The 24,675-nt window shown below is 42.8% G+C and overlaps 1 pseudogene; it reads left to right on the forward strand.

Moving 5' to 3' along the window:
- The first annotated feature begins 60 nt into the window (after nt 1-60).
- LOC129394175 (putative uncharacterized protein LINC02693) lies at nt 61-24,675 on the forward strand (annotated as a pseudogene).

Here is a 24,675-nt window from a genome sequence, read left to right on the forward strand (position 1 = left end):
TGACCTATGGGTTATTTAGAAGTGTATTAGATGTCAGATATTTGGGGATTTTCAAGGATCTTTCTGTCACTGATTTCTAATTTAATTCTAATTCATCATATGCAGTATGTTCCACAGAGAACACACTGTGTATGATGAATACTTTTGAATTTATTGAGACTTTTTAAAATGGGCCACAATGTGGTCTAGATTCATAAATGTTCCATGTGCACTTGGGAAAAATCTGTATTCTGCTATTGTAGAGCGCAGTGTTCTGCAAATATCAATCAAGTCAAGTTAGCTGATAGTGTTGTTCAAATCTACTATATTCTTTTTTGTTTGTTTGTTTTTGAGATTGAGTCTCATTCTGTAGCCCAGTTTAGAGTGCAGTGACACAATCTTGGCTCACTGCAACCTCTGCCTCCTGGGTTCAAGTAATTCTGCCTGCCTCAGCCTCCCAAGTAGCTGGGATTACAAGCGCTTGCCACATGCCCGGCTAATTTTTGTATTTTTAGTAGAGACGGGGTTTTGCCATGTTGGCCAGGCTGGTCTCGAACTCCTGACCCCAGGTGATCCACCCGCCTTGGCCTCCCAAAGTGCTGGGATTACAGGCATGAGCCACTGCACCTGGCCAAATCTACTGCATTCTTACTGATTTTCTGCCCACTTGTTCTATTAATTGTTGAGAGAGGGCTATTAAAATATCTGATAGTTATGCATTTTTCTATTTCTCTTTGATGTTTTATTAGTTTTTCTTTTATTCATTTTGAAGCCTTATTAGGTACAAAAACATTTAGGATTGTTATATCTTCTTCACTGACCACATTGTCAGTATGAAATAACCTTTAATTCCTAGAAATAATTATTTGCTCTGAAATCTATTTTGATATTAATATAGCCACTCTAAATTTCTTTTGACTAGTTTTAGCATGGTATATCTTTTTCCATCTTTATACTTTTAACCTATTTGTGTCTTTATATTTATAGTGCCTTTCTTATAGGCAGAATATAGTTGGGTCTTAGTTTTTCAATGTAATCTGACACTCTCTGCCTTTTAGTTGGGGTATTTAGACTATTTACATTTAATATGATTACTGATATGATTAGGTTGAGCCACTCACCTTGCATATGTTCTCTATTCATCTCATCTGTTTTTTATTTCCTTTTTCCATTTTCCTTTGAATTAATCAAGTATTTTTATCATACCATTTTATCTCATTTTATCTCTCTTGTTAAACAGCCACAATTCTTTTTTTTTTTTTTTTTTTGAGATGGGAGTCTCGCTCTGTCACCCAGGCCAGAGTGCAGTGGCACAATCTTGGCTCACTGCAAGCTCTGCTTCCTGGGTTCACGCCATTCTCCTGCCTCAGCCTCCCGAGTAGCTGAGACTACAGGCGCCCACCACCACACCCGACTAATTTTTTGTATTTTTAGTAGAGACGGGGTTTCACCGTATTAGCCAGGATGGTCTCAATCTCCTGACCTCATGATCCACCCGCCTCAGCCTCCCAAAGTGCTGGGATTACAGGCGTGAGCCACTGAGCCTGGCCTACAGTTCTTTTTTTTTTTTAATTGTAAACCTTAAGGTAATACATTTATTTGAAGAAAGGTGCTGAAGTGATGTTATTTGTGTAGGGTGTTAAAATAATGGTAAGCTATGAGAAGGGGAAAAGGGCACTGAGGCTAAGGAGTTAGTATGAAAAAAAAAAAAAATACCAGTACACATGGGAATGTTGGTGTAGTTTTGTACTGGGGTGGTTAGATTTAGCAGTTGCTGAAGCTAAGTATGTAGGCAAAGACTGAATGGGAGATGAATCTGGAATGGCAAGTTCAAATTAGTCACTAGAAGACCTCAAACCATCCCCTCTACAGCCCCAGTTCTGTAGATATTGAAAGAATGGTGGACCCGGGGCCTGCTCTCTCTGAACTTGACTCCTTACTTCCCTATGAAAGCTGCCTTTGCTATGTGCCCTGTGATATATATCTGTTTGTCCCCACTTTATAAAAGTATGAACCTTGTCTCTGGTTTACCTCCAATGCCTAGAAAAATATGTGGCAGAATGCATGCTTCAGTAAATAATCTTTTAATCACTGAATATTTCCAGAATTCCACATAATTCTATATGACATTATTAACTATTGTAAATTTTTAAGTGGAGAAAAAGTACTATGTTGCCTTTATTTCATGAAAGCAACCTTAAGAGTTGGCATGAACACATCTATCTATCCACTTGTATTTGTGCTCATATACTCATATCCCACTTACTATGAATGAATGGAATTATCTATCATCTAAAGTCAATATTTCTTTTTCCTAACTTCCAATCCAAGGACATTATTCCAGAAATACTTCCTTGTATTTCCTACATTATTAATTTTGCCCTCTCTGTGGATGATTTCCATTGGCATGCAAACATGCTATTATTTTTTCTCATCTTATAGAACATTAAACACAGCGATCTTGACTCTACTTCCTCTATAATTACTTACATTTTCTCCATTCCTTTTTTGAGTGAAGCTTCTTGAAATTGTTATTGTTGCCTGTGCTTACTGCATTCAACCCCTCTACTTTGTTCTCTCAGAAATCCCTTTCAGTCAAGCTTTCTTCTTATCACTTCACCCAAAGGACTCTTGTGAGGTCATCAGGGCTAGCCACTTTACTAAATCCAATGGCTATCAGGTCCCATTTTATGTCAACTTTCAGCAGCATTTGATAAAGTTGGCCACCATTTTCTTGAAATAATGTTTTCCTTTGGCTTTGTGAACATCATACTCTCCTTTACTGGTTGCTTTTCTTTTTTTTTTTTTCTGGTTCCTCTTTACCCTTCTTTATTTTTATTTCAATAGGTTTTTGTGGGGAACAGGCAGTGTTTTGTACATGAATAAGTTTTTTAGTGGCAATATCTGAGATTTTTGTGCATCCATCACCACACATTGGGTACAGTGTATTATGTGTAGTCTTTTATCCCTCGACCCCCTCCCACCCTTTCCCCCAAGTCCCCAAAGTCCATTGTATCATTCTTATGCTTTTGCATCCTCATAGCTTAACTCCCACTTACGAGTAACAACATACAGTGTTTGGTTTTCCATTTCCGAGTTACTTCATTTGGAATAATGGTCTCCAATTCCATCCAGGTTGCTGCAAATGCCATTATTTCGTTCCTTTTTATGGCTAAGTAGTATTCCATGGTATGTATGTGTATATATATATGTGTATATATATATATGTGAAAAAGGATGTTGGGTTTAAAAAGAAAAAGCCTCAAGACATCGAGCCTCTTAGATATTTTAAAAGTGAAGACTGAGAAGGGACGCACTGTTGCTAAACAGAATTATAGGATTATGGTCAATTTATAATCTTTTCAATATGGGATTTGAATGTTCTGATGTTAGATACGGTGTACGTACTTTATTTATATAGTACCTCCCGAGAAGAAAAAAAAAAACAATATTGGTTTATACAGTATTTGGCATGCTATTCACGTATGCAGTGATGTATACGATGTCAGAGCTAGAAAACAGCTTAGATACGATTTGGATTCAGCGCTGGGCGGGTCCACCCCCGCCAAGCCCCGCCCCATCCCCTCCCCCACCTCGCCTCATCCCGCCCACTCCTCCCCGCCCACTCCGCCCCCCACCCCCTGCCCCCTGCATCTCCGCCCGCCCCGCCCCCTGCTCCCCGCCTCTTCGCCCCCTCCCGCCCCGCCTCCTCCGCCCCGCCCCGCCTCCGCCGCCCCTCCCTGTCGCCTCAACCCCGCCCTGCTCCGCCTAGTCCCCTCCGCCCCACCCCGCCCCCGAGGCATGCGCTGTGCGCCCGGCCGGCGGGGCTGGCTGTTTGAGGACTGCGCGCAGAGCTCCGTTGCGGGTGTCTGAAGTCGTCAGTTTACTGCTTGTAACGAACATAGCGATTGCTGGGAACCTGGAAGTAGAGACTCCTTTCTGCCGTCCCTCCATCCCTCGGGCTGCTGCGAATCTCCCCGCCGACCTCCAGGACCCCGGGCTGACTGAACACCCGCACCGGTCCCGCCGCCCCAGGGCCCGCTACGCACCCGGCATAATGGGAGAAAAATCACGACGGAAAGGCCCAGCCCCTCGCCATGCAGACGGGAAGCTTGACCGCACGTATGATCACCCTTACGCCCCTTGGAGTTTCACCCCCTCTTCGCGGGCTCCAACAGCCTGGGTCAAGGCCTGCTTGTCCTGTGTGGGCCTCTCGGCCGCAAGAACACAGTCCCGAGCCCCGGCGAGCCCGCGGGCCTCCCACCCGCCGTGTACAGGCTGCACTTTACGCCCCAGCACTGCGCCTGCGGGAATATCTGGATCACTTTTCCATTCTGATGACGTCCTGTAGTTCGTGGCTGCAGGCTCCTCAAGCCCCAGGTCTGTGCAGAGACTAGCAAAGCAGCAGAATATCCATGCCACAGCTTTCTGGAGCACCCATTTTACTACCAGATTTGGAAGGAACGAAGTTAAGTAATTTCCAAGGTAAGTAATTAAAATTTTACGATGAAAAGACTAGAAACTCTTCTGCTGGTGATAACTGTCAGACATATCTGTGCCTGAAATGTCGGACTTTTTCTGACAAAAAAACTGAAAACTTGTTTCCCATTATTTTAAATAGGAAAAATTATAGAGCACAGCAAGTCAATAGAAAAAAACCTACCAATTTCCTAACTCACAGTGTGGCAGTAGGTTTAAGTTGCACTTAAGTTAGGATGTAAAATGCTTAAATGTTGCCACTTGGTCACCCACATTTGATATAGTTGTTAACATGCAGTTGCCTTGGATGCAGTAGCTGTGGCTTGAGACCAGCAACATCACACGTGATCCTCCCCTTTGTCAACACAGCAAAGCTTTTTGAAGTGACTGTCATGATCCTGATGGTCTACCAGTTGTTTCTGGAAGCAACATGTGGCTTTTTCCAGCAAACTATTTAGTTTAAAATGTTGTAATTTTTGAAAGCTCAAACATTATGTTTACAACCATCAGCCAAAAAATTTGAGACAGGTTCTTGCTCTTTTGCCCAAACTGCACCACGAAAGGGGTTCCGGTGATCCACCTGCTTCAGCCTCCCCAGTAGCTGAGACCACAGGTGTGTGCCACCATGCCTGTTAATTTCTAAATTTTTTGTAGAAACTACATCTCCCCACATTGCCCAGGCTGGTCTTGAACTTCTAGACTCAAGCAATTTTCCTGCCTTGGCCTCCCAAAGTGCTAGAATTACAGGTGTGAGTCACCAACCGCACCCAGCCTAAAAAATGTTTTGTGAGATAAATAGCTGCTATACAGTTTAGATATTAAAAACTAAGATGTGTTCTTCCAGGAAAGTAACAATTTCGGTTATATTCTGTGTCACATCCTGTATGATGAAATAGATGGCAAAAAAAAATCCCATTTAATTTAAAGACGGAAGCTGTAACTTCAAGTAAATTTGGAGCTGAGGAGTCCTTTCGGGCTATGACCCCAGAATTCTGGGGTTCTCTGTACTGATTTTTTGCTAGTGTCCACACACAAGCATTCCTTAATGCTGTGCGGTAAACAAATAGACCTTCTTTAACCCCAGGTTTCTCTCCATTTACCATTCTGTTTCTCTGCTCCATGCAACTACCTCACCTCATGTCCTCTCTTGCACCCACTCTTTTCTAGCTTTCCTCCGGGGTACTTTGCTGAAACGACTTTTTTCTCAGTCATTTAGCTGCATTTGACACAGATGATACAATTGAGGAGTTCCATCCTTTCTTCTGGATTTTAGGGACATTCCCTCCTGGATTCCCTCTTACCTTTATCTTCATCCTCCTGCTCCTCCTCTACCAGATCTCTAGTGATCCTCTCAGAATGATCCCACATAGTCTCATAGCTTTAAATACCATCCATCTGTTGATAACCACTGGGCTTAGGGCCTCTTCCCTGAGGGGAGCACCAAGAGTCATCCCTGACTCTTTTCCCTTCTCCCCCAACCCCCATGCAACCACACAGCAAGTCCTGTGGCTCTTGAGTGCAACCAGCATCCTGATTCACCATCTCCATTTCCACAACCAGTTTCAGTCACCTTCCTCTCCTACTGGTCTACTGCCAAGAATCCTCCCTCCCTGCATCCTGTCTTGCCCTGCTACAGTCCAGCCTCCACTCAAGCATCCAGAGTGATCTCTTGAAAATGTTAAAACATGATATAGGCATACCCCACCCCTGTGTAAACCCTGCCACTGTCTACTGTTGCAGTAGAATAAAAGCTCAGACAACCTGGTGCCTGCCTTTTCAGCCTCATCTCCTACCCTTGCTTGTTCTTGCTATGTGGGTCAGATTTTCTGGTCTCCAGAGCTGGAAACAATCTTAACTGACAGACGTTAGATCATAGACTCTATCTACAGCATAAGGCATGGAAGGAAAAGTCTGAGAGAATGAAGGGCTAGAAAAGTTTGTTAAAAAAATAAAAATAAAAAGCACAGGAAACTGGAAACATAACTAACCTGTATGTATATACTTAAAAGAACATGGTAACAAAATGAACTCCTTAGAAACTGAGCCAACAGACTTGCAAACAAATAGAAATACCTTTGGTCCTACTCTGAAAACAAGAAGAATCCTTAGTGAGTATACAAGAACAAAAATTGTACACATTTCTGGGTCATGATGCAGTAAAACTAGAAATAATCAAAAGAGAATTTAAAGATGTTCAGCTTCCTGAAAATGTTAAATTATCCTTTTAAACAAATTAATGCCTACGTCAGGGTGCAAATCCAAGACACAAATACCTTGCCTATAAAAATATATTTTTGCAAACAACAGTGTATTGGGATGTAAGGAGAGAGCTCACTGACTCAGAAGCTCCCAGAGTGACCAGATGTGTTCATGGGAACCGGAGCACTGCCCTGGAGTCATTTGACATCACCTTATTACAAGTAGGAACAGCCATGCTGGGAGATGCTCAGATGCCAGTAATAAGTCAGAGGATTCCCTCCTGAACAGGACCTCCCATTCCTCTTTGGCACAGGGTTCCAGGCAGTGACCACAAATCCATCGGTGAGGGCTTACAAGATCAACCTGCCCTCAGGCAGTGGAGTGGAAACTGGCACTAGCAGCTACAGTGGAAAAAATGAATGGCCTCTAAGAATATGTCATCTGCCCCATGCAAAGACCCTGGATCCCAGAAGTCCTCCTGGCAAGGACTCGGAGCCAGACAACTTCATTTCCTGTCACCTGGGCTGCTCTTCCTCTGACAGCTGTGGAAATTGGTGAAGCACAGGAATGTATTGGAAATGGCAATGATGTGCCATGCCAATGTGTGGAAGTATACAAGTTAAGTAATATTTTAAAAACAGAACACACAACAGTTTGCACAGTCCGACCAAAGCTCTGTCATGTATGTTTCTAAACAAATTTGGAAGAGAATTTTGAAATGGCTGAAATTTTTTTGTAAAGCTCATGGTTTTAGTTGGTTTAAATGTAAAAGCATACACTTAGAAACAAGTTAGTATGTAAAAATTTTTAATCTTAGCTATCTGGAAGCTTCAAATACATAGAATGAGGCATTTCCCAAAGGTCTCTGTAACTTGAATTTTACCGTAGTTTGAAAACTCTTGCCCAGCATAATGGCTAACACCGGTAATCTCAGCACTTTAGGAGGTTAAGGTAGGCAGATCACTTGAGCTAGGAGTTAGAGACCAGCCTGGGCAACATGGTGAAAACCCATCTCTACAAAAAATTTAAAAATTAATTGGGAGTGGTGGCACTGCCGATAGACACAGCTACTCAGGAGGCTGAGGTGGGAGGATCCTTGAGCCCGGGAGGTCTAGGCTGCAGTGAGCCTTGATTGCACCAGTGTACTTCAGCCTGGGCAACAGTGCCAGACCCCGCCCCCTCCCCTAAAAGAAAGAAAACTATTAGTTCATAGTGCAGTTGATGAAATAATGTACATCCACAAAGAAAGGAGCAATCATAATATGTATATAATTACTCAGTATTAAAATATTGTGTATAGTATTATATATATTGAATACCTATAATGAATGGGGCACTGCTTTAAGCACTTTATACTCATTGTCCCACAAGAATTCTCTCTCCAGCGGGTCTTAGTATATTCAATTTAAAGGCTAGTAAGCAATATATAGAATTGAATGAGAAACTACTTAAAACATAGAAGGCTCTCGAAAATACAATGTGGAATGAGTAATGCAAGTTACAGAGATACACAGCACATTTATAGAAAGTGTAAAAAGTTACAAAGTTAAACAGTATATTATTTAGAGAAACAATATATTATTTAGAGATATTATTATGTAATAAAAGTATAATGAAAGTCAGGGAAATAATACTTTTTGTAAAGCTTCAGATGAATGATTGTCCCAGATGGGGTTACATTTCAGAAGGGCCAACCGTGCAGACGGCTTCAAATGTAGTGGTGTAGGTGATGGGTACAATGTATTTATTTTACTTTTATGTGAGTCTGTGTATGTGTGTGTGTCTGTGTAATTTTGTATGTGTAAAACAGTTAGTAATAATTTTTTTTTTTGAGTTGGGATGTTTCTCTGTCTCCCAGGCTGGATTGCAGTAGCATGATCACGGCTCACTGCAGCCTTCACCTCTCAGGCTCAAGTGATCCTCCCACATCAGCCTCCTGAGTACCTAGGACTACAAGTGCACACCACCATGCTTGGCTAAATTTTTTAAATCTTTTGTAGAGATGGGGTCTCACTCTATTGTCCAGGCTGGTCTTGAACTCCTGGCCTCAAACAATCCTCCTGCCTCAGCCCCCCCAAGTGCTGGTATTACAGGGTAAGTTGCTGTGCCCAGCCTAATTTTTTTTTATTTTTAAACAGCTTTATTGAGGAAAAATTCACATACCTTATGATCTGCTAGGGTTTAGTATAATCACAGATATGTGCAACCAAAACCATGGTTAAGTTTACAACATTTTTATTAGTCCTGTACCTTTTAGCTATCACCCTGTTCCCCCCACCCCCTACCCCAGCTGTAAGCAACCACAGATCTAGTTTCCATCTCAATAGATTTGTCTTCTCTGGGAATTTCATATAAATCGATCCATATAAGTGTTTTTTCATGCCTGGCTTCTTCACATTTGTCTCATTACAGAAGGTGCCTGAATTTTTCCACAACTGGGAATACTAAGCTGTGGGGTGAATTTTTGGTTCCCAAGTGAATGTGAATGAGGAAGAGTGGAAGGAGAGTTCTTTTACTGAAGGAACGGGACAAGAGCCAATGAAAGAAAGAGATCCAGCAGGAGGGGAGGGAGGAAGTGGGGTGGAGAGCTGCTTGAAGCAGATGAACAGAGCTCTGGGCCATGACAGCAGAAGAGAAGGTGCAGTGCAGCGGGGTGCAGGTCCTGAGGGGGAGGGAGGGGGAATGTGGAAAACAGCAGGTCATAAACTCTGAATTCCAGCTGCTGGAGCTGTGGGTCCCAGGGACCTGGTTATTCCCTCACAGGCAGGAGCTGGAAAGTGGGGCTCTGCTCAGGTCCAGCAAGGAAGTGGGTGCACAGGTGGTGTGGACATGTGCATGGAAGCCCACAATGTGAGGTCAGAACCTGAGGGAGAACCTGCATTTGGGCTCCAAGCTGGTTGGAAGTATTCTTTCATTCAGCAGCCTTCTCATTAAGTGCCTGCTGTGTGACAGACACTGCAGAGCACAGAGATGCAATCTTACCTGTCCCAGTCTTCCAGGCACTAGGGATGCCACGCGCTTTCAAACAACCAGCTCTCATGTTTCATAGAGTAAGAACTCACTCACTACCACTGGGAGAGCACCAGGCCATTCCTTCCAGGGACTTGCCTGGAAGGCTGGGACATGGTTATTTTCCATCTCCCCACGGTTCATGGAACTGTATTCTGCATAGAATGGGCAAAGTACAACTATCATTGATTAGTAATTGAAGAAACAAAGATTTTACCTTCATGTTTTTTACAAAATGCAATATCTGAGATGTAGCATTCTATATCTTTGGCTTCTTTAATGTTAGCTATACAGACAAAATAGAAAATGAAAAAATTTCCAATATTAAATATTCACATTGATGTCTGTATTAGTCTATTGTGTGTTGCTATAAAAGAACACCTGAGGCTGGGTAATTTATGAAGAAAAGAGATTTATTTGGCTTATGATTCTGCAGGCTGTACCAGCCTGACACCACCATCTGTTTCTGGTGAGGACCCTAGGAAGCCTCCAGTCATGGTGGAAGGGGAAGTGGAGCAAGGAAGAAAGGAGGTGGGGTGCCATGTGCTTTCCAACAACCAGCTCTCATGTTTCATAGAGCAAGAACTCACTACCACTGGGACAGCACCAAGCCATTCCTGAAGGATCTGCCCTCAAAGACCCAAACACCTCTCAGTAGGCCCTGCTTTCAACATTGGGAATCAAATTTCTTCTTTCTTTTTTTTTGAGATGGTGTTTCGCTCTGTCGCCCAGGCTGGAGTGCAGTGGCATGATCTCAGCTCACTGCAAGCTCTGCCTCCCGGGTTCATGCCATTCTTCTGCCTCAGCCTCCTGAGTAGCTGGGACTACAGGTGCCCACCACCACGCCCGGCTAATTTTTTGTATTTTTAGTAGAGACGGGGTTTCACTGTGTTAACCAGGATGGTCTCGATCTCCTGACCTTGTGATCCGCCTGACCCGGCCTCCCAAAGTGCTGGGATTACAGGCTTGCACCACCGCACCCATCCTAGGCCCCACTTTCAACACTGGGAATCAAATTTCTTTCTTCTGTTTTGTTTTGTTAAAGAGATAATCTCACTCTGTCACCCAGGGTGGAGTGAAGTAGTGCAGTTATAGATCACTACAGAAGCCATGGCTGCGCTGAGCCGTAGCTTACTGTGGCATCCAACTCCTGGAGCTCCAGAGGTCCTCCCACCTCAGCCTCCTGAGTAGCTGGGATAACAGGCTTAATCCACCATGCCCAACTAAGTTTTTAATTTTTTGTAGAGACAGGGTCTCACTAGGGGGTCAAATTTCAACATGAGATCTGGAGGGGACAAATATTCAAACTGTATCAATGTCAACAGGTTTTTTTTTTCCTCATAAAGAGTATCTATGTGTTAGGAACTTACATGTTTAAAAAGTGGTGGGGGGGAAGAAATATATAATGAGGGACACACACTTTATAATTTCCTCACATTTTAAATTACTCCAATAACTAATACATAGATGGATTTATGGGTCTGGAATTTTTTCAGTGAGACATTTGTTTATAATTAAAATGTGGATTTTATCTCCTTATTCCTTTATAATTCAGTCCCAGGCCTGAGCCACCATCAAAACCTTCCTACATTGAAGCTGGGGTTTTTCCCTGAAAATGTTGCTTGTTAGGAAAAAAGGAGGCAGTTGCCTTGAGCCAGCTGACCTTGGCCGCCACGCCGCTCTCACAGAGGAGTGTTATTCAGTGGGAAGTTTTGCTCACTGCATGGCACCGCAGCCCCTCAGCCATGAACTCAGCAAACACTGTCCCATTTTGCCCCCAGTAACAAGCACAGGGGCACCATCACAGGCTAGTACTCAGTGTGAACTAAGTCTTGGGAACTTACTGGAATTGTTGGAAGATATGTCCCTTTTTAGTAATGCACATGGCTGTAAATATTAGGTACAATTTGATTTCAGACTGAATTCATCATGTGTTTTGGCTCAGCTGTGGCCTGCGTATGGTGTTGCTGATATAGAAGTGAAAATGCTGGTGAGCCACAGAAAGAAAAATCCTGTGTTTTCTGAAAGCTTCAAATACCTTTGGCCTTGTTCCTTAATCACCTGGGAGGAAGAGAACCTACAAAAACTGGAAACGCAGTGGCCAGCAACCAGCCCTTGAGAGGCTTGCTGGGCTGTGAGGGTCTGGAGGAGGAAGAAGCTCTGCATTGTTTCGGCAGCCCCCGTGCAAAACAATGTTGAATTCCAGCGTAATATTGAAATGAATGTATTTTATTGTAATGTTAAATCTTAAATTTTTTTTATTAAGTCCTTTGTTCACACATGGAAACAACAAAATGACAAATTATTTAAAATTTTCAGATTTTATAACCTTCCTGTCCTCTAGCAAAAAAAAAAAAAAAGAAAGAAATTTGATTCCCAATGTTGAAAGTGGGGCCTAGTGAGAGGTGTTTGGGTCTTGGGGACAGATCCTTCAGGATTAGCTTGGTGCTGTCCCAGTGGTAATGAGTGAGTTCTTGCTCTATGGAACATGAGAGCTGGTTGTTGTGAAAGCTCGTGGCACCCCACCTCCTTTCTTCCTTGCTCCACTTCCCCTTCCACCATGACTGGAGGCAGCCTTAGCTTCAGAAGGGAGGCAGTCCTTTAAGACATCCGTGTCCAATATAAACAGAATATGAGCTATGCCTGCCTATAGTTTTAAATTTTCTACTAGCCAGGTTAAGGAAACTAAAGAGAAACAGGTAGAATTGATTTATAATAATATAATTTATTGGACCCAACGTATCCAAAATATCATTTTAATGTGTGATCAGTATAAAATTATTAATGAAACATTTTACATTTCTTTGTCCTAAATCTTTAAAACTCACTCCATATTTTACACTTCTAGCATATCTCAGTTCAAAGCAGCCAGATTCCAGATGTTCTGAGGGCTCTGACTCCCTGAACTCAGGAAGGTGAAGGGCCTGAACCCCACTTCTCTGCCAGGAGCGAGGGAGCTCCCCCTCCCTACCCACATCTCTTCTCAGTCCCAAAGGAAGAGAGAATGCCCTGAGAGAGCAGGGGCTGCCAGCAGGAGGTGGCCACAGGTAGGCCACTGCTGCCCATCTGCTGCTTGGTGGGGCCATTCTCCCCTCCAGAGATCAGAGGACAGCAGAGTCCCAGGAGGTGGGACCTGTCCACATTCTTGACCTCCAGAGTTGAGATTTGGAGGGAATAGATTCCAGACAAACGCCTTACTTTGCTATTTGGCCTTTGCCCTAGTGGTCAGGCTGTCATCTATTTCCTCCTGTGTTGTGTCATACTGTGTGAGTTTTAAGCACATACATGTCTACATGCATTTCTTTATAATTCAATGGACCCAACTAATAATAAGGGGAAAAGGAATTCAGTACCTAGACGGTCCCTATAGTGTGCCAGCTAACTTGTAATCAGCATGTCGTTAATCCTGGCATCCTGTCAGCTCTGGGTGTGTTAGTTAGCTGTTACTGTGTAATGAGCCATCCCAAAACTTATTTAGCTCATGATTGAGCAAGTCAACAATTTATGGCAGGCTCCTGCCATAAATTAATTGCTATACCTATAAAACCTGCTGTACCTTTATAGGGTATAGCAATTTTCATGTGTGTGTATGGGAGAAGGGGGTCAGCTGCTGGTGACCAGGCAGCTCTGCTGTTGAGAGTGAGTTGGCTGTGGACTGGGCAACTTTGGTTCTCTTCCCCAAAGTGTTTCATCCTCCAGCAGGCTAACTTGGGCTTGTTGTCATGGAGATGGCAGGGTTCTGAAAGAAGAGGAAGAAGCATTCAAGACCTTTTGAGACTGGGCCCAAAACTGCCAGCTGAATCCAAGTCTTGGGAAACAGATTCTAACTCTGGATGGGAGCAGCTGTAAAAGCACATTGCAAAGGGTGTAGACACAGAGAAGGATGAAGAAACACGTATAAAGCACTCCACATGTTTGGAAATTCTTTTCATCCCATTTTGGTATTTGTAGGCTATTACTGGTCTTCAACACAGACTAAATCAAAATGCTGTGCCCAAAACAACCTTTTACTCTGAAAGCAACTGATGTAAAGATAGATCTGCTGAAAAGACATTTCCTCCTGCTGCAATTTAGTCAAGCAGCTGAACACGTCTTGAAGCTGTCCTTTGATTTTAACAGGGCAGAGCTGTTTTCTAAGACTGCCCACCACCCCTCCCCACAAAGGTGAGATGCTGCAATGAGGCAAATCCCCACAGCACACGAGGAAATCAGGCACAGCTAAGGTTCTCACCCCTGGTGCACCTTACAATCACCTGGGTGGCAGGGGGCTTTTAAAACTCCCAAAACCCAAGTTGCAACAGACCAGTGAAATCAGAATCCCTGGGGTAGGATCCAGACATCCTTGCTGTTTAAAGCTCTCCAACTGGTTACAATATGTGGCCAGAATTGAGAACCACAGCGTGAAACCAATGTCTTTTGATGAACTAGTAGCAAATGGTTTCTCAAATGAATGTGAATTCTTTGCTGCCAAGCTGTAGCCTTTCAGTCTTACTTGCGTTATTTACGTTATTTACGTACTATATTTTGCAGGACTTGAGCTCTGCTCCTCGTTTTGTTTCTGAGTCAACTCACTTTCACAAGTACTGAGTGCATATGATATGCAGAGCACTGTGCTAGTTATTGTGGCCTTGGTTTGGGGAGGACTTTGCTGGGAAATAAAATCACATTGTCAGAAATAAGAGTCTTACTACTTACCAAATTGAGGCAAAAATGAGAAGACCTAGGGGGTCTCACCCAAGGGTTAGGACACTAATAGATACATCAGAATATTACAGTTCATCTGGTGATGCTGTGAGTGGAAGTGTCCCACTTTGAAACAAAAAACACTGCTGTAACTCTGAGATACTAAGTTATATGTGCAAATATGTGGTATTTAAATATTTTGTTGATATATAACATGCATATAGAAATATGTGCATAAAGCATTTACTTAAGCTCAATGTATATTATGACAAAATTAATACATGTGGGTAACCAAGAAATTGAAGCAGCCTCACTCATGTGGCCCACAAGTGCTTTCTCCCTCCCTCCTCTTCAAATGTACCAGTGTCTTAACAGCTGACATTATAGATCAGTTTTGTCTTTCCGTGCAAGTCTTTTCATTACAGAAAAATTTAAATATATAAAAAATGAACAAAATTGTATAATAGAGCCGTGACCCAGCTTCAACAGCTAATAATCATGTGCCATTTTTGTTTCTTCTGTACCTCAGCCCTTTCCCTACTACCCCTCACTTTATTTATTTTTTTAGTTCTTTTTTGGTGAGGTAAGATACACATGCATTGAAAGGCACAAATTTTAATTGTACAGCTTTGAAAAATAAATACACCCATATAACCTTCACCTCTTTTCAGAATGGAATATTTCCATCATCCCCAGAAAACACCCTCATGCTCATTCCTAGGCAATTTTTAACTCCCCCAGAGGAAAGTACGGTTGTGGGGGTTTTTTAACCATAAGTTCATTTTGCTTGAAATCATACAATATACATTTTTATGTCCAGCTGTCTCAGCATAATATTTGTGAGACACCTCCATAGTGTGTGTTTTAGTGGTTTGTTGCTTTGTATTGCTGAATAGTATTCTGTTGTATGAATGCACTGTGGTTTGTTCATACATTTCTCTGTTGATGAATATTTGGGTTATTTCCTATTTTGGGCTATCATAATAGTAAAGATCTATGAACATTCTTATACAAGTACTTTTTTGTATTGTTTTATTCCTTTATTAACATTGAAGTGACATATTTTTTCAGTTTTTAGCAGCTGCTGCAAGGATTACAATGTGCATCATTAACATTCTCACAGTCTAGAGTTAATATTGTACTATTACAGTGAGTGTAAAATAGAAAAACTTGCTACAGAATGGCACCATTTATCTCTCATCCTTTGTGCTGTTGTTGCCATAAATTTTACATCTGCACATGTCATAAACCCCACAACACAGTGTTATATTTGCTTTAGTCATAGATCTTTAGGTGAAATTAAGAGGAAAAAAAAGAAAAATATATAATAAATATTTGGAGGGAGATGTTTTGAGGCCACAGAAACATACTGTTTCTTCATCCACAATTTTTGCATTCGTTGATGACTCTTTCCTGCAGTAATGATTACTGTGGTGTTCCAGTGGTAGTTTTCTATTTGTGCTCCTTCAACATTTATTACTTGGAATTCTTGTGCAAGGAAGATTTGTCTTTCCTTCCTGATTTATTTAATCTTTTCTATATCAGTATGGACTTGTGGATATTAATTATATGTTCTTGGTTACAATTTAGTGCTGTCATAATTGTTTGCCACTCACATTGTTCCATCTTGAGTCATAGAGAGCTCTTCCAGGTTGGCTTTTTTTGACATGTCCCCACCCTTTTATGTTTTTTAAAAGCACTTTCTTATTTTCTGGCACTGCAAGTTGCTCTAGTCTCATCTTGTGTTTTTCATGGCATGCCTAGAATTAGTCATTTCTTCAAGAAGCCTTGGTTTCTTTTATAGGAGAATGGTATTTAGAAACCAGGATCTGGGTACTGGGTGTGCTCATTAATACTGGGATATCACTGCTTTGAGGCCCTCTCAGCATAGTTTGGAAACACGTGAATGTTTCCAAACATGTATGCATGAATACAAACTCAGCATCTACCTATCTACATCTGTCCATCTAAACAGATACATTAAAATAGACATGGGTTCATACTGACATTCCTAACTCCAGTCCAGCACCTTAGGGTTTATTCTAGCATTCTCCCTTTGTTTATTTATAACTCTTTCACCTACAGAGAGAAACTGGGCTCTAATTCTCTAAAATATATTTGCTAACATGGAAAATCATTTCAGAATTGCTAACCCATACCCTGAAACAAATTTGCCAACCAGAATACAGTATGTTTGTGTGCAGTTCTTGAGTCTTAGAGTATGCAGTCAAAACAGTATTTTCCAAGGTTACTTACGTGAAGACTTTTTTCCACCACACTCTTCAATATGGGTTAGTCATAATTTTTAATTCAGTAAGATTCATTTGTCACCAACTGCATTCCATCTGACCTGCCCACCATCTTTGTTGACTTCTAAATTTACATAGACTAAAACTCATTCTTTGTAACATAGCGTTTCATGAGTTTTGACAACTGTATAGAGTTATACATTCACGTTCACAGTAACACAACTGTCTCATCACCTCTAAAATTCTCTATTGTTGACACCTCTTTGTAGTCAACCCCTTCCCCAACCGCATTCTTTGGCAACCACTAATCATTTTCTATCCCTACAATACTGCCTTTTCTAAAATATCATATAAATAGGATTATAGAACATATACAACACAGATGAATCAATTGGGTTCTTTGTTGTTGTTGAGTTGTCAAGAATCGCTTGGCAATATATGTGAGAGTTTATTTTGGGGCTCTCTATTCTATTCTGTTGGTCTATATGTCTGTCTTTATGCAAGCACCACATTGTTTTGATTTCTGTAGCTTTGTACTAAGTTTTGAAATCAGGAAGTATGAGTCCTCCAACATTGTTCTTTTTCAGGATTGTTTGGACTATTCTGGATCCTGAAATTTTATATAAATTTTAGGATGAATTTTTCTGTTTTGCACAGGACATCATTGGGATTTTTACATTCTTGGTTTAGTTAATTCCTAAGTATTTTATTCTTTTTGATGCTATTGTAAATAGAATCTTCTTAATTTCCTTTTCAGATTATTCATTATTAGTATTTAGAAACACAGCTGATTTTTGTGCACCGATTTTGTATCCTACCATTCAGCTGAATTTGTTTATTCTAACAGGTGTGTGTGTGTGTGTGTGTGTGTGTGTGTGTGTGTAATCTTTAGGGTTTTGTACATCTAAGATCATATCTTCTGCAAACAAATATAATTTTACCTCTTTCTTTTCAGTTTGGAGGCCATTTGTTTCTTCTTCTTGACTAATTGTTCTGGCTAGAACTTCCAAGCCATTTTGAATAGAAGTGGTGAAAGCAGGTCTCCTTGCTCTGTTCCTATCTTAGTAGAAAACCATTAAGTATGATGTTAGTGTGTGTTTTTCATATATGGTCTTTATTATATTGAGGTAGCTCCCATCCCCTCTGCATTTGCTGAGTGTTTTTTCATGGAAGGGTGTTTAAATTTTGTCAGATGCTTTTTCTACATCAGTTGAGATAATCATGTGATTTACCACTCCATTCTCCTAATGCAGTGATGTTTGAATGTTCAACCATCCTTGCATTCCAGGAATAAATTCTACTTGGTCATAGTGTATAATTATTTTAATATGCTGCTAAATTTAGTTTGTTGGTATTTTGTTGAGGATTTCTGCATTGATATGCATCAGGGAAGTGATACGTGTCTCTAGTTTTCTTGTCTACTTTTTTTTCTGACTTTGGTATCAGGGTAATGCTGACCTCATAGAAAGAGTTTAGAAATGTTCTCTGATTTTCAGTTTTTTAGAAGAGTTGGATTAGTGTTATTTAAATGTTTGATAAGATTCACCAGTGAAGCCATCTGATTCAGGGCCTTTCTTTGTCAGAAAGTTTTTGATGACTGATTCAGTCTTCTTAGTAGTTATGGGGTGTATTCTAATTTTCTGTTTTTTCATGATTCAGTCCTGGTAGGTTTTGTATACCTAAGAACTTGTCTATTTTATCTTGACTGTCCTATTTGTTGGCAAACAGTTGTTTATAATACACCTCTTATAATTCTTTATTTCTGTAGAATTCTTAATAATGTCCCACTTTTATTTTTGGCTTTGAGTCTCTTTTTCTTAGTCAATCTAGCTAAAGTTTTGTCAGTTTTGTTCACCTTTTCAAAAACCAACTTTTGGTTTTGTTTATTTACTGATAAGGAGGGATTTATTTCTGTCATATACTGTTGGTTGTTTATATGCCTTATAGCTTTTTTGTTCTTCATTTCCTGCATACTGTCTTCTTTTGTATTTAATTGATTTTTAGTAATGAAATGTTTTCATTTCCTAATTTCCTTTTGTATATGTTGTAGTGTGTGTGTGTGTGTGTGTGTGTGTGTGTGTGTGTGTGTGTGTACCACCATGGGATTACATTTAACTTGCAAGTTTATTCGTTTTATTCAATCGTATATACATACTGTAATTTATTTATCCATTCTACCCTTGATGGTCCTTTGGATTTTTTTTAATTATCAGACTTCTTTTCAGAGCAGTTTTAGATTTACATGAAAAATGAGTGGAAAGTACAGGGAGTTCTCATATATCTAGTCTCCTGCCCACATGCCCTGTTGTTACCCTTACAGTCTTGCCTTGTGGTACATTTGTTACAGTTGATGAACAATGTAGAAACATTATTATTAACTAAAATTCATTAGAGGTCACTCTTTGTGTTGTACCTTCTATAATTTTGAGAAATGTGTAATGATATGACATGTATCCATCACTAATGCAGCATACAGAATAGTTTCACTGTCTTAAAATATCCCTTGTGCCTCAGCTACTTGTCCTTTCTTTCACACTCCCCCTCCCACAGCCCTGGCAACTACTGCTCTCTTTACTGTTTCCATAGTTTTGCCTTTTACAGAATATCGTATGGTTGGAATTCTATGGTACATAGCATTCAAGTGGGCTCCTTTCACTTACCAATATGAATTTAAGTTTCCTGTGTGTCTTTTCATGGCTTGTTAACTCAGTTTTAAATAAAGGAATAATAGTTCATTGTGTGAATCCACAACAGTTTATCCATTCACCTATTGAAAGGCATCTTGATTGCCTGCAAGTTTTAGCAGTTATGAATAAAGCTGTCATAAACATTTACATGGAAGTTTTTGTGTGGATATAAGTTGTCAGCTTACATACGATAAATGTATACTTAGCTTTATAAGGAACTGCCAGGCCAGACACTGACTCACGCCTGTAATCCCAGCACTTTGGGAGGTTGAGGTGGAAGGATTGCTTGAGCCCAGGAGTTCATGACCAGCCTGGGCAATATAATGAGACCTCATCTCTACAAAATAAATTTAAAAATGTACCACGTGTGGTGGTGCCTGTTGGTGTTAATATCATTGTTATGCAACCTGCTCTAGGAAATGATGATCCTGTGTTCTCTAAGATGAACCTAATGAGAACCACTCAAGTCAGTAGTCACAACCCATCATTAGCAGAAGCTCAGAAAATAAGATGTCAAATGCTTGGCCATTAAGTTTTCTTATCTTTGTTTATTTCTACAGAATCATCTCCCCTCCCCCACAAACATGAAATAAAAGACAAGAGAAGCACCCCAGAAGAGGAGGGGAGAAGTTCCCCAGAAAAAAATCATCCAGTCTCTGAAATTTGCCCAGGTGGCACAGGCCAGCCAGCCTCTCCTCTGGTTGCCCAGCCGGCTACAGGTTGTCATTTTACCTTCTGCCCAGCCTGCTTTTGAGTGTGCAGAAGGGCTGCATGCCCTCTTCTTTGAAAACCTGTTGAGCAAATGCCTCCGCATTTTATGCACCTTCAACCTCCACAGCCAAAGGCCCCTAAGACCAAACATGCTGTGCACACACAGCAGCTCTTTGTGTCCCGTTCCTGGCCGATCTCCTGCATCATCTCGTTGAGCTTCATTGAACTCCGCAGTCTGCATGCTCTGTGGAACTCAGGGTCTTCATTTTGCATGGGACTCAGGGTCTTCATTTTCCGTGGAACTCAAAGTCTTCTTGCTCTGTGGAACTTGGAGTCTCCTGGCTCCGTGGAACTCAGGGCCTTTGTGCTCCATGGAACTTGGGGTCTGTGTGATTCATGGACCTCAGAGTCCTTGTGCTCTGTGGTACTCGGGGTCTGCGTGCTCTGTGGAACTTGGGGTCTGCATGCTCCGTGGAAAGCACTAGGATGCACTTGACCCCCAACACCCACACATACATCCTTCATTTTATTTCTGGCCCTCACCTGTCCACCCTGTGAGGCTTCTTCACCCCCACTCTCCTTTGAGCTCATGCCGGGTCTTTCGGACTGGCCTGAAGCATGGGTGTTGGTAGGAGGGAGTGGCTGAGGTCACGCCTTCAGGCAAATTCTGCTAGTGTCGCAACTGATGGAGCTGCCTGGGGAGGATGTTTCCTTGGAGGGTGCGCCCTGGCAGCCACTGGCTTCTTATGGTGCCTGCACTGCTGCTGCTGCCATGGGGGCGCCACAGGGCCACACTGGGGGCTGTTCTGGAATTGGTGGTTTTCATTTCCAGGTTAGGTAGGGACTGGCAGGCACCTTGGCTGTCCTTGTGGCTTCTGTCCTGACCCTGGTCCTCCCCAGGCTGCTGATTTTCTGGGCTGCTGCTCTTCCAGGAGGAATTAAAGGTGGGAATGGCTGAAACCTCAGCTTTGGATTCGCAGAGACCCTAGGCTGTGTCATGCAGAAAGGGAAAGGATTGCAGATGGTGGTGGGATCAGCCGAAGGCAGGGGCTTCACTGTGATGCTGGAGCCCTCCACGCTGGGATGTTTGCATACAGCCCAGGTTCAGTTCGGTGGCCCATCAGCGAGTCCTGGATCTGGTCTCACTCGCAAGCCATGTAAAACATGAGCTCAGTTTGCCAGGACTCTTGGGGTTAGGGAGAGCTCAGCGTCACGGCAGCTCTGGTTCCTTCTCATGCTGAAACTCTGCTGGTGTTCCTCCATGGGGCCCTTGTGGGTTTTTCTGAGGTGCCCCTCTTGCTGGAGTTGAGGATGAGAAATGTTTTCAGTGGGTTTGCACCCTCCACACATATGTAAGAGGTGTTGTGTTTCATTCCTGTCAGTATCCATTGCTGCAGCTTCCTGAAGTTGTGTCCGTTAAAAGGCAGGGACCCGGTGTCCAGGCTACAGAGGGTGACTCCAGGTTCCACAACACCACTGTGGACCAGTGTGACTTTGGCCTTAGGAGAGTTCCCAGATCGCACAAGGGGGCTGCCCCAGAGGGTGTTCAGCTAGTTGCCAACAGTTGCTGAAGCCAATGTCTGCAACCTTGATGTTCAGGTCAAGCAGCCAGAAACAGGTGTTCTGGCTTTAGGTCCCTGTGGACAGTGCCACTCTCTGCTTCCCAGGCTACTGATGTCCTGGGTTGCTCCTCTTATGGTAGAAGCTCAAGATTGAATGGCTGGAGCTCAGCTGCCTCCAGTTAGAGCCTGGGCTCTGTATTGCAGACATGACCCGGCAGAATTCCTCATGGGCCCCTTTTGTCGTGGGTGCAACTGCTGGGGCAGGGTTGTCGTGGGTAGTAAAGGTATTTACCAAGACAGCTGTGAGTAAAGAAAGGCAAATTTATTACAGAAACTATGAAAATACATTGCAAGAATGCAACATGCAGCACAGCAGAGAGGGGGCTGTCTGCAAAGATAAAGGGCTGGAGGGAAGTTTTCTAAGGTTGTGCTGGACGGGGCTCTGTGCAGGTGAGCTTGTGCTATATGCTAAAAGTATGTTGGAATAATTTTAACTGCCAGGCCTCTCCTCTTCTGGTGCCCGAGGGAAATGCCCTGCTGCTTTTAGCTGTCTTGTAACCCACACGCCTTTTCATTTCTGAAGTTGCAAGATAACGGCTGTGGTTTTTCACACAAAAGGGTTGCAGACTGTGTTAGGTCCCTGTTCCACCAACCTGGCTCTTTCCCAGTTTCAGTTAACTTAGTGGTTTACTGGAGCCCCACACCTTTCTCTTTCATATGGCCATGATCCAGGAGGTAATCCGTCATCTCCCCTCCACTAGAGTGCTCCATGGCCAGGGGTAATCCTCACCTCTCCTCCGCTAGAGTGCTCCATGGCCAGGGGTAATCCTCACCTCTCCTCCACTAGAGTGCTCCATGGCCAGGGGTAATCCTCACCTCTCCTCCGCTAGAGTGCTCCATGGCCAGGCAGTGTTTCCTGGGTCCAGAGCACCTCAAACAATTTCAGTGTTGTGGTGATGCAGGGCCTTCACCATACAGACTTGGCAGCATAGTCTAGAGGCTGGAGGGGCTCTGTGACTCCCATTAATGACAGTCACTGCCACGGTTTCCCCAAGCAGGATGTGCCGGGAGAACAGCTCCATGTTGGCTCAGCAGAATGTTATTTTGGGTAGCTCAAAAAGAGAGGGAACAGGGCTTCTCTAGATTATTTTAGGGAACAAGCTATTATTTGAATGTTAATTTAAGACTATTAATTAAAAATGTAAGGCCCAAGAAACTTCAGTTAGGAAGAATGAATAAATTGAATAAATACTGTTAAACTTTATGCTTCTTTCAACAAATATTTTCTGCTCCTCTCTATGAGTCAGGCACTGTGCTAGATACCATAACATAGAAACATAGCGTCTATCCAATATGGTGTGGGTACTGTATGTCAAATTTAAAAATAAAATAAAAGTGCTATATAAGAAACCTCTCAGTGCCCTGGAGGCAGGGTCCAGAGACATATCCTGTGGATGACTGGGGCTGAGGTTTAAGGGATGAGCCTCGGTGATGAGATGGACGGGAGAGGGCACCTAGGAAAAGTGTCTTCAGGCAATCGTGGTTCAGTGAGCTGCAGCCGTCGCGGCAGGAGAGTGATGAGCGCAGCCTATCTGGTGATTTGCTGTGGTTGTGTTCTGTAAACTCACCTCGGGTCCTGAAGTATTGCTTCTGGGGAAACACAGGGTAAGGTTCCTGCAAGCCTCTGCTTGCAATATTTTCAACTGCCAAGTCACCATTCATGTTCCATGGGTTCATTTTCCAACATCCCTGTAAAACAAGCCAGTCCCATCAGTGTTGAAAACTGCTCTCCACACGCCCTTTTCCAGTAGAGTACTTCCTGATCTACAGAGCTGCTGCTCCTGAAAAGCTAACACTTTCCATGCCATGCTGCCTTTTGAAAGGTGCCAGCCAGGCAGCATTAGCTAAGGCCTCTTTTTGGCTCTCCTCACAACAGTGCTGCCCGCTGTGCTTTCATTGGTCATCATCTCATGAAGTCACAAATGTAGCTGCTTTTCCATGGTTTCCATGGTTTTGCCACGCACTAGGGGGTCTTAGTTTTGCACTTTCCCAAGCAGCCTCGTGTACAGGTTGGTGAAGCTCCCCTTCCTGTTTCTGGATGCACTGTAGTGTTTGTCATCAGCGTTGAACTCACAGTTCGCAGCACTAGAATCCACACCTGAACCAAGCTTGGCTAACAAGCGTTTTCTCTGTAAAGCACATCACAGCCTTCTTGCTCATAAGGACACTAGACGGCGCTTCAGCATTATGCTTGGAGGCCGTTTCAAACAGTGAAATCAACAACAAGAAGTTCAAAACTGCAAAAGAAGTGGTACTATATAGACCATGAGAAGACTGGTTTGCAGGTTGAGAGTAGGAACAAGAAGGCAGCATGGGGCCCTGCATGGCCTCCGCTGGGAGGCTGATGGCTCAAATTGTTGCCCTGCTCTGCATATGTTTTCCTGTGACTGTGAAAGCAACAAGAGTATTGATTTGGGGGTTAAAAATACATTTTAACAAGCAGACAATTTCACAAATATGAAATAGTGGCTAGTGAGGACCACCCCCATGCTGGGGCTGCAGACAGAGGCTGTTGCAAGTGTGAGGCTTGCTCCTATCCCGGGAGCTTCTGGTTGCCACCAGCACCTTGTAAGCCAGGGAGTGGTGTCACCTGTACTGTAGCAAAAGCACCTTTTCTCAATGTGATGTATGGCTTGAAGAGAGGAAGATGGAAGACTGGCTGGAAGATGGCTGTATTAGGGGTGAAGCAAGGATGGAGGTGGATTGACCAAGCTGGGCTGGAGGTGCGAGGAGCTGATCTGAGAGCCCTGTGTGCCTGTGAGTCCTGGCAGAGTGGCCGTGCATGGTGACAGGGAGGAGGCATCCAGGACAGCACCCACGTTCCCGCCTGAGGCACATGAGGGTGGATGACAGGGTTCGGGGCCCTAGCCTTCAAGTCAGACACACCTGAGTTCAAATCCAGACTCCACCGCTAACTGGCTGTGTAGCCTTAGACACGTTCCTTCACTTCCCTAAGCATCCATTTTCTCATGTCCAATACATAGATTACTATGCCATAGGAATATTAAATCACTCGGTGATTTTGAGGTTAAAATGAGTGCTGGTGCTTTTTATTGA

Source organism: Pan paniscus, chromosome 18 (assembly GCF_029289425.2).
Source record: "Pan paniscus chromosome 18, NHGRI_mPanPan1-v2.0_pri, whole genome shotgun sequence".
In the NCBI taxonomy this organism is placed as follows: domain Eukaryota; kingdom Metazoa; phylum Chordata; class Mammalia; order Primates; family Hominidae; genus Pan; species Pan paniscus.